Source organism: Acomys minous, assembly GCF_964271855.1.
Source record: "Acomys minous genome assembly, chromosome: 16".
Classification (NCBI taxonomy): domain Eukaryota; kingdom Metazoa; phylum Chordata; class Mammalia; order Rodentia; family Muridae; genus Acomys; species Acomys minous.
The window spans coordinates 56,104,245-56,112,992 of record NC_140498.1 but is presented as its reverse complement, the minus strand read 5'-3'; the positions used below and the strand labels follow the sequence as shown (position 1 = coordinate 56,112,992).

General features: G+C 49.1%; 1 long non-coding RNA gene across 3 annotated transcripts; it reads right to left on the bottom strand.

Moving 5' to 3' along the window:
* Window positions 1–366: 366 nt before the first annotated feature.
* Window positions 367–6,860, bottom strand: LOC311586677. 3 transcript variants are annotated; one of them, XR_014775617.1, is made up of 5 exons: window positions 6,671–6,860; window positions 5,603–5,740; window positions 4,162–4,243; window positions 1,262–1,440; window positions 367–943 (listed from the first exon to the last, which is right to left on the bottom strand). It is a non-coding gene; the product is annotated as an uncharacterized lncRNA (long non-coding RNA). The 3 variants fall into 3 exon arrangements; XR_014775616.1 differs by having other exon boundaries at window positions 367–1,440; XR_014775618.1 differs by lacking the exons at window positions 367–943; window positions 1,262–1,440 and having other exon boundaries at window positions 1,461–4,243.
* Window positions 6,861–8,748: the final 1,888 nt, after the last annotated feature.

The window sequence follows — 8,748 nt, the reverse complement described above, 5'->3', positions numbered from 1 at the left end:
CATATTGGGGTCTTGTTTGTTTTTGTTTTTTGTTTTGTTTTTCAAGACAGGGTCTTATATTGGGGTCTTTATTTTCATTAAAATGAAATATATATATATTATTTTCATTAAAATGAAATACACACACACACTTCTAAGGCGAATTTAGAAATTTTTTTTTTGCAAATCTGATCATCTTTAAAAGTTGTCCTTACATGCTTAAAAAAAAAAAGCCAATGCTGGGGCTGGTGGTGCACACCTGTAATCCCAGCACTCAAGGAGGCAGAGGCAGGAGGATCTCTGAGTTTGAGGCCAGCCTGGTCTACAGAGAATAGTCTAGGACAGCCAAGGCTACACAGAGAAACCCTGTCTCGAAAAGCCTAAATAAATAAATAATGGTTTATTATTAACTACACATGTATGTGTGTGTCTGTGTGGCAGTTCTTGGAGTCAGGAAGGTGGCAGATCCCCGTGGGCTGGAGTTGAATGTGGTTGGTTGTCAGCTACCTGGGGTGGGTGTGGGGAACTGAACTCAGGTCCTCTTCACCGCTGAGCTACCTTCCCAACCCCCACATATTTGTTTAAACATACACTTATGCTGGATGTGGTGGCGCACACTTGTAATCCCAGCACTTGGGGAGGCAGATCGCTGTGAGTTGGAGGCCAGCCTGGTCCACAGAGTGAGTTCCCAGACAGCCAAGACTACATAGAGAAACCCTGTCTCGAAAAAACCATAATAACAAAGCAAAAAAAACCCCATTTGTTTATTTATATTTATTTATTATTGTGTATGTAGGATGTGTGGGTGGGTGCTTGTAGCATGGGGCAATAGGGAGGTCAGAGGTCAAGTCTGGGGTTGGTTCCACCTTTTGCGCAGGCTCCAGGTATTGAACTCAGATTGCTAGGCTCCATCTGCCGAGCAGCCCCCTGACGCAGTCTCCCATCCTCGCGCTGCTGCTGGAATCTGGGAAGAGTGGGCAGAATTGTAGGAAGCGAGTGCTGCTGCTGTGGCCTTGGAGAGCGCTGGGCTCTTCAGCATCCTCCAAGTTCCATGCAGGGTAAGCTTGCTTCCCAGGGTGACACTTTTAGGAGGTGAAGCCTAGATGGGGGCTCTTAGGTGTGTGTGTGTGTGTGTGTGTGTGTGTGTGTGTGTGCGCCCGTGCGTGCGTGAGTCCATGCGTGCGTGAGTCCGTGCGTGCACGCGTGTGTGTCCCCTTGAAGAGGGCTGGCTATGTCCCTCTCTCTGTTTAGTGCCCATGGTCTTCTCTGGGTGCCACTATACCTGCTCCTCCTGCCACTAGGTGGGGCCTGCCTTGTCACTAGCCCAGCAGCAAGATGCAGGGGACCATGCAGCTGTGAAACCCTGGGACCAAAGATACCTTTTCTTTTTCTTTACAGAGACAGGCAGATCTCTGAGTTTGAGGCCAGCATGGTCTCCGGCGTAAGTTACATCCAGTTCACCTGCCAGGGTGAGACAGAGGGACCCTGTCTCAACACACACACACACACACACACACACACACACACACACACACACACACACACAAGAAAAGAAAACATTGATCCCTGTTCTTTACATACCTGCCGCCATGGTACACACACATATATCACACATGAATACGTACCACACACGAATACACTGGCACTCAATAAAATTAAAAGCTTTAAAAAGATATTTTATATATTTATAAGGATATTAAATAATAATAGTAAATACTTTTCATTCACTTATGGATAGCATGTCAGATTATAAATGATCATCACATGTTTAGTGACCAGATTCAGTCACTGAGATGAGCAACACATATTTATCCTCATGGGTATATAACAGTAATACAGACAGGAAAATGATGGGAGTGTTCAAACAGATTTTAAACTAGGGTTGCAAACCACCAATAGAATGACCTTCACCACTGTCTAGGAAAACTTTCAGTTAGGTGATTTAAAAAGGATGATAAATATGAGCCAAGCTGTTAGTGAGCATGGCGCTTTGGTTCCAGCACCTCTTTATTTTTATTTATTTATTTATTTATTTATTTTTGTTTTTTCGAGACAGGGTTTCTCTGTGTAGCCCTGGCTGTCCTGGACTCACTTTGTAGACCAGGCTGGCCTCGAACTCACAGTGATCCGCCTGTCTCTGCCTCCCGAGTGCTGGGATTAAAGACATGCGCCAAGACCGCCCGGCCCAGCACCTCATTTTAAAAAAGGTTTATTTCATTATTATTATGTATACAGTGTTCTGTCTGCATGTATACCTACAGAAGAGGGCACCAGATCTCATTATAGTTGGTTGTGAGCCACCATGTGGGTGCTGGGAATTGAACTCAGGACCTTTGGAAGAACAGTCAGTGCTCTTAACCTCTGAGCCATCTCTCCAGCCCCCTCATTTTCATATATAAGAAAAAGAAGCTACTGCCCATGCTTTATAGCAGCCTGATTAGAAGACAGACTGTGGGAGCTCCTTTTATATCCAAATTCTGCAGCCAAAAAATCAGAATCTGATCGTGAGCCTTGAAAGCCAGGATTCATTCAGAGCATTCCAAGAATAGTTCTCAAATTGCTGGAAAGCGTCACTTCCGCACGCTCTCCCCGAAATGGATTTTAAAACCGAGAGGAAGGTAGAGTCAGCCTAGAACAACCCAACCCATTTGTGTGCCATGTTTAAAATATAGTCCACAAAAAGTACAATTGACTTATGCGTTTCATCAATTTTCCTTAGGTCTGCAGCGGCAGGCACTGGTCTAAGAGCTGGGAACCCAGCAATGAACAAGACAGATCAAAAATACAGTGTAGGCAGCACTGGGCCCACTCAGATAGAGAAACACACAGTGTAAGACCAGCTTGTGCTACTGTTTTTGTGTGTGTGCACATCTCGGTGTGTGTCTCCATGTCAGTATGTGTGTGTGCTTCTGTGTGTTGGTATGTGTATGTATGTGTCGATATGTGTGTGGGGTGTGTGTGTGTGTGCGTATTTATGTATGTCTATGTCTGTGTGTCAGTACGTGAGTGTGTATCTGTGTGTCGGTATGGGAGTGAATGTGTCTGTGTGTTGGTACGTATGTGTGTCTGTGTTGGTGTGTGTCGATGTGTGTGCATCTCTGTGTGTCAGTACGTGTGCATCTTTGTGTGTGTCTGTGTCGGTATGTATGTGTGTCTATATGTGTGCCTGTGTGCCAATCTGTGTGTGGGTGTGGGTGTGGATGTGTAGCAGCGGGAACAGTTTGCATGCTGTGGCCCGAAGATGACCGCAGGTGTTGGCCCTAGCTTTCCACCCTGACACAGGGTCTCTTGGGTCGTCCCGTCTCCCACTGCCACGTCACTTAAGAGGACGGAGGCCATAGCCAAACCAGCTTTATCGTCAGAGGACGATGAATTCAGGGCCTTATGTTTGTGCGACACATGGCTTTGCCTATTGAACAGTCTCTCTCAACACTTCTCATTAAAAAAAAAAAAACCAGTTTCCTTGTGTGTGGGAGGGGCCACAGGAACCCAGCAATCCTCCCGCTGGGTCTGCTGGATTACAGCTGTGCCCCTTTGTGGTCATCCAAGCTGTCCCACCTCAGGTGTCACTGAATGGAAAACCAACAGCAGTGAGGACATGACTGCTCCCGGGTATGGCTGAGGCGTGTTGTAGGCATCCAGGAAGGTCCAAACTGAAGCAAGCCAGGAGCGGGGAGAGGCAGGGGTGTGGGTGTGGGGGGGGGCAAGGCGTGCTGAGAGAGCCAGGACAGTCACAGGTATTGGTGATGCTGAGCCTGGCTGCCAGACTTTGGTTTGACATGGTGGCTCTCTCCAGTTCAGCAGAAAAAAGACATTGTTTACTTCCAAAGAGGGAAACAATTTGTTCTCAGCGAAAGCACACTGCACAACCACTCCGGGTAGGCAGTTTGCGGCGATCCTGGCTTTCAAAGGCCAAAAGAAGATTTCAGGGTTCACTTAGAGAAAGCCTCAAGAGTTCACAAAATCCAGGTGGTTGTGGTAGTGCACGCCTTTAATCCCAGCACTCGGCATGATCACTGTGAGTTCAAGGCCAGCCTGGTCTACAAAGCAAGTCCAGGACAGCCAAGGCTAACGCAGAGAAATCCTGTCTCGAAAAACAAAACAACAAACAAACAAACAAGCAAAAAAGTTCACAAAATCAACTGGGGGGTAAAAAAAAAAAATTTAGAGAAAAATACTTACAAATCCAGCCGGGTGTGGCGAGCGTGTCTTGTCAATCTAGCATCTGGGAGGCTGAGGCAGGGTCTGTGAGCTCATGCGGATGCTGCCTCAGAAACAGAGGCAAAGTTTACACATGCAGAGGCACACACTTGGAAAGAGGGTTCCTGTGTATCTTGAAACAACACCAACAGCTACAAGTTCTGTGACCTTTGCTAGTGGCAGCTGTGACCCTGGACATAGGTAGTGACTCTTTTATTTTCACAACTCCATGAGGGGTTTCCTACGACGGAGCCCATTTTACAGATGGGAAGAATAAGGCCCAGAAGTCAGGGGATCCACCCAGGAGAGGGCTGCGGGGGGGGGGGGGGGGAGTAGGGGTGGGGACAGCTTGGGCTGGGGCTTTACATTCAGAGAGACGCACTTTGGGGTCCACCCTCTACTGATTCGACAGGAGGCAGGGTGAGTGGAGGAGCAGGGGTCACAAATAAATAGTGCAAAACGCAGTTAAGTGCCGAAGTAGCAGACAGCTTAGTGTGGGGCTCAGCGGGCAGGAGTGCTGGAAGCTTCTCTTGGAGTTTCCATCCTGGGATGAAACATCATGTCTAAAAGCATGTTGGGGGAGGAAAGGGTTAATTTGGCTGACACTTCCACACTGTAGTCCATCACTGAAGGAAGTCAGGACAGGAACTCAAGCAAGCAAGGCAGGACCCTGCAGGCAGGAGCTGATGCAGAAGCCAAGGAGGGTGCTGCTCACTGGCTTGCTCCCCATGGCTTGCTCAGCCTGCCTTCTTTCTTTTTCTTTCTTTCTTTCTTTCTTTCTTTTTTTTTTTTTAGATTTTCAAGTCAGGGTTTCTCTGTGTAGCCTTAACTGTCCTGGACTCCCTTTGTAGACTAGGCTGGTCTCGAACTCACATCGATCTGCCTGCCTCTGCCTCCCGAGTGCTGGGATTACAGGCATGTGCCACCACGCCTGAAGGCCAGCTTTCTTACAAAAGCCAGGACCACCAGCCCAAGGATGACACCGCCCACATGGGCTGGGCCTTCCCCCATCAATCACTAATTAAGAAAATGCCCTACAGCTGGACCTCATTGGAGACCTTTCCTGAGGCTCCCTCCTCCCTGATGACTCTAACTTGTGTCAAGTTGAGGTAAAACTATCCAGTCCCCTACTCTTCCAGAGAACCCAGGTAGGATTCCTAGCACTGGCAAGTTGCCTCACAACCACCTCTGGTTCTAGCTCTGGGGGATCAGGCATTCTCTTCTGGTCCCTAGGGAGACTGATACCTGTGGTGCACAAACATGCATGCAAGGAAAACAGCCATACACATGAAAATAAAATAAAAGCTCAGCACTACAGCGGCTTAAGTAAGCATGCAACAGAAATGCACTCATCAATAGTAAATATATCCCTGGCCTTTAAAGCACCATCCTTCTGCCTCAGCCTCCCAAGTGCTAGGCTTACCAGTGTGTCACTTGGTTTAGCTAGCGAGCTTCATTTGGGGCTGCAATCCTGCAGGGCAGTTGACCCACCATCCTCTTGAGGAGTCGTCTAGGTGGTAAAGCCAGGCACTACCCGAGGCTGCATGTGTGTTCAAAGGCCCTGTAGCAAGGAGGTCAAGAGGGACATGAGACTCCTTGCACAGGAAGGCTCTGGAGGCAAGAAATCAGCCCGGTGGAGAATCCAAGCAGCGGGCCAGGGAGAAGGGCGGGGAGGGGCGAGGCGGGGCAGGGCGAGCTTCCAGGTAGAGGCCCCTGGGCAAAGCAGAGCAGGAGGAATTTTAGATGCATCCCTGCGGGGAATGGGCAGGCCTGAGGGGAAGGACAGCCACAACACAGTTGTACCCAGCCCCAGCCCGGGGCCAACCAAGCTCCACCCTTGGACGCCTGCTGTCCTGGCAGCTAAATGGCTTATCTTTTGACTAACAAAGTTCGTTATTTCCCTGTCACCGAGTGGTCTGGCTCGGGATCACCTTTTCCATCTGAAACCTGCTTTTTCTACTTAACCTTACTCCGCATCTTTCCTAGCAACCTTGTAGCTACTTCTTTTCAAAATGCTTAGGAACTCCACTCCCGGGCCCCTCCTCTTTAATAGGGCACGGAGGGGATCATTTACAAGTGAGAGAATCTGCACACACACACACACACACACACACACACACACACACACACACACACACACACACTCGCCCGAAGTCAGGAGCTGGGAGCAGAGCAGAGCTTAGCTGAACAGAGAAAGGTCATGAAGTTATAAAGTCACTGGGTAAAGCCAGGAAATGCCGCAAGATACTTGTCCAAGCTGGGAGCTGGAGAGAGAGGAGGAAAAACCAGAGATGTTCTGTATTCTTGCTTTGTTTTACTGTGGCAAATAATATATGCTTATTCCATTAGCTGGCAAAAAACAAAAAACAAAAAAAAACCCAATGCATTGAGGAAAACTCACAGCTTAAAAAAAATAATAGCCATTGAGTTGTAATCTGAATAAATTAATTAAATAAAAGAAAAAAAAAAGAAAATAATAGCCTGCGCTTACCCCTGCTTTCTAGACGTCAAACGCAGGGCTTCTTCCATTGGTCCCCAAGAGTTCTTCCTCAGCCCCAAATACTTTCATTTTCCCCCCAACTTTTTCCAAAGGAAGACACATGCAAATGCAGAGAGGGGAGTCACACTTAGGTGCGATGACACCTCCAGGCCTGGTCGCCTGGCTCCCCACCTCCCGCACTGCTCAGAAGAGCTCCGCAGTCACCCTGTGAGGAGAGCGCTCTGGCTCACCCTCCGCGCCTCCCCCCTCCCCTTTTCCCCCTCCCCCGCCCCCTCCACTTCTCGGGAAGCCTGAAAACCTTAAGGAGGCAGAAGTAAGGGAGGGAAAAGCACCAACAGGAGCACCAGAGTACTGAGCAAAGGGAGGGGAGAGAAGGCAGGCGAGGCTCCTGCCCCCCCCCGCCCCGCCCCCGGCGAGGGGCGGGGCTTAGGATCGGGTAAGATCCCAGAAAGGGTTTACTGTTATTTTATCCTTGTGCAAATGCTTCAGGGCACCTCTGCCACCAGGGAAGTGCAGCCTGCTGTACCTGAGGCCCTCTTAATATACACTTCAGTGTAGGAAAATGCCCCCATAAAAAGTAGCTCAGGTAGCCGGGTGTGGTGGCGCCCGCCTTTAATCACAGCAGAGGCAGGCTGATCCCTGTGAGTTCCAGGCCAGCCTGGTCTACAAAGCGAGTCCAGGACAGCCAGGGCTGCACAGAGTAAACAAAACAAAACAGTACTCAAGTAATAGGAAATTTTCAGCCCCATTATAATGTCTCCATAGACTTGAGTTACTTTGGAAGTGTCAGTGGTTTGCCTAATCTTCTGTGTCTCTATACCTGAACATATCTTTTTGTTTGTTCGTTTTCGTTTTTCAAGACATGGTTTCTCTGTGTAGCCTTGGCTGTCCTGGTCTCACTTTTGTAGATCAGGCTGGCCTCAAACTCACCGGGATCCACCTGCCTCTGCCTCCTGAGTGCTAGGATCACAGGAGTGCGCCACCACGCCCAGCCAACTTTTCTTTTGTGTTTTCAAGACACAGTTTCTCTGTGTAGCTTTAGCTGTCTTGAATTAGCTCTGCAGACCAGGCTGGCCTGGAACTCACAATGATCTGCCTAGCTCTGCCTCTGCCTCCCGAGTGCTGGGGTTAAAGGCATACTCCATCACTACTAGGCAGGGAGTCCTTTCTTTTCTTTCTTTCTTTCTTTTTCTTTCTTTTTTTTCTCTTTTTTTTTCTTTTTCCAGACAGGGTTTCTCTGTGTAGCCCTGGCTATCCTAGAACTCGCTCTGTAGACCAGGCGGGCCTGGAACACACAGCTAGCTATCCGCCTGCCTCTGCCTCCCAGGTGCTGGGATTAAAGCCGTGCACCACCACGCCCGGCTGTGAGGGCCTTTCTTAAACACCCCTCCGGCTTCAATTCTGCCCTACTTGCCGTGTGCACCCCAAGCCTCACAGTCACAGGAAACTCATCTGTACCCCAGCTGAGTTCTGGGCGTTTCAACCCTAGTCTAAAGCCCACTTACTGGCTGACGGCCGGGCTGTCTACGTCTTAGTTTTAGTGTCACTGAGAGTTAGAAGTGAACCCTGGGGCTCCAGCAGTCACGCGTTCAGCACCCTCCACAGGCATTCTGAGGGGATGTCTGGACCCCAGGGGCGCCTTCCCCGCTGGCTTGGGAGAGTCCAAGAAGCAGGTCAGGTTTCTCCATTCACGCGTAGTCAGCAGTCAACACAGTGTGGCACGTCTTAGCGCCTCCATAGGTGTTTTGATGGATGACTGAATAAAATATTTGTCCTTTTCCTTGCTGTCACTCCAGAAATACAAATCCGCGGATGCATGCTTCACGGCCGTTGCAGTCTGTGTACTGCGGTGTGAAATTCTGGCATCTCAAGAATTAAAACCACCCCACTTTGTCTTTTTGTTTGTTTGTTTGTTTTTGAGACAAGGTTTCTCTGTGTAGCCTTGGCTGTCCTGGACTCACTTTGTAGACCAGGCTGGCCTCGAACTCACAGAGATCTGCCTGCCTCTGCCTCCCAAGTGCTGGGATTAAAGGCGTGTGCCACACGCCCGGCCACTTTGTCTTGTTGGC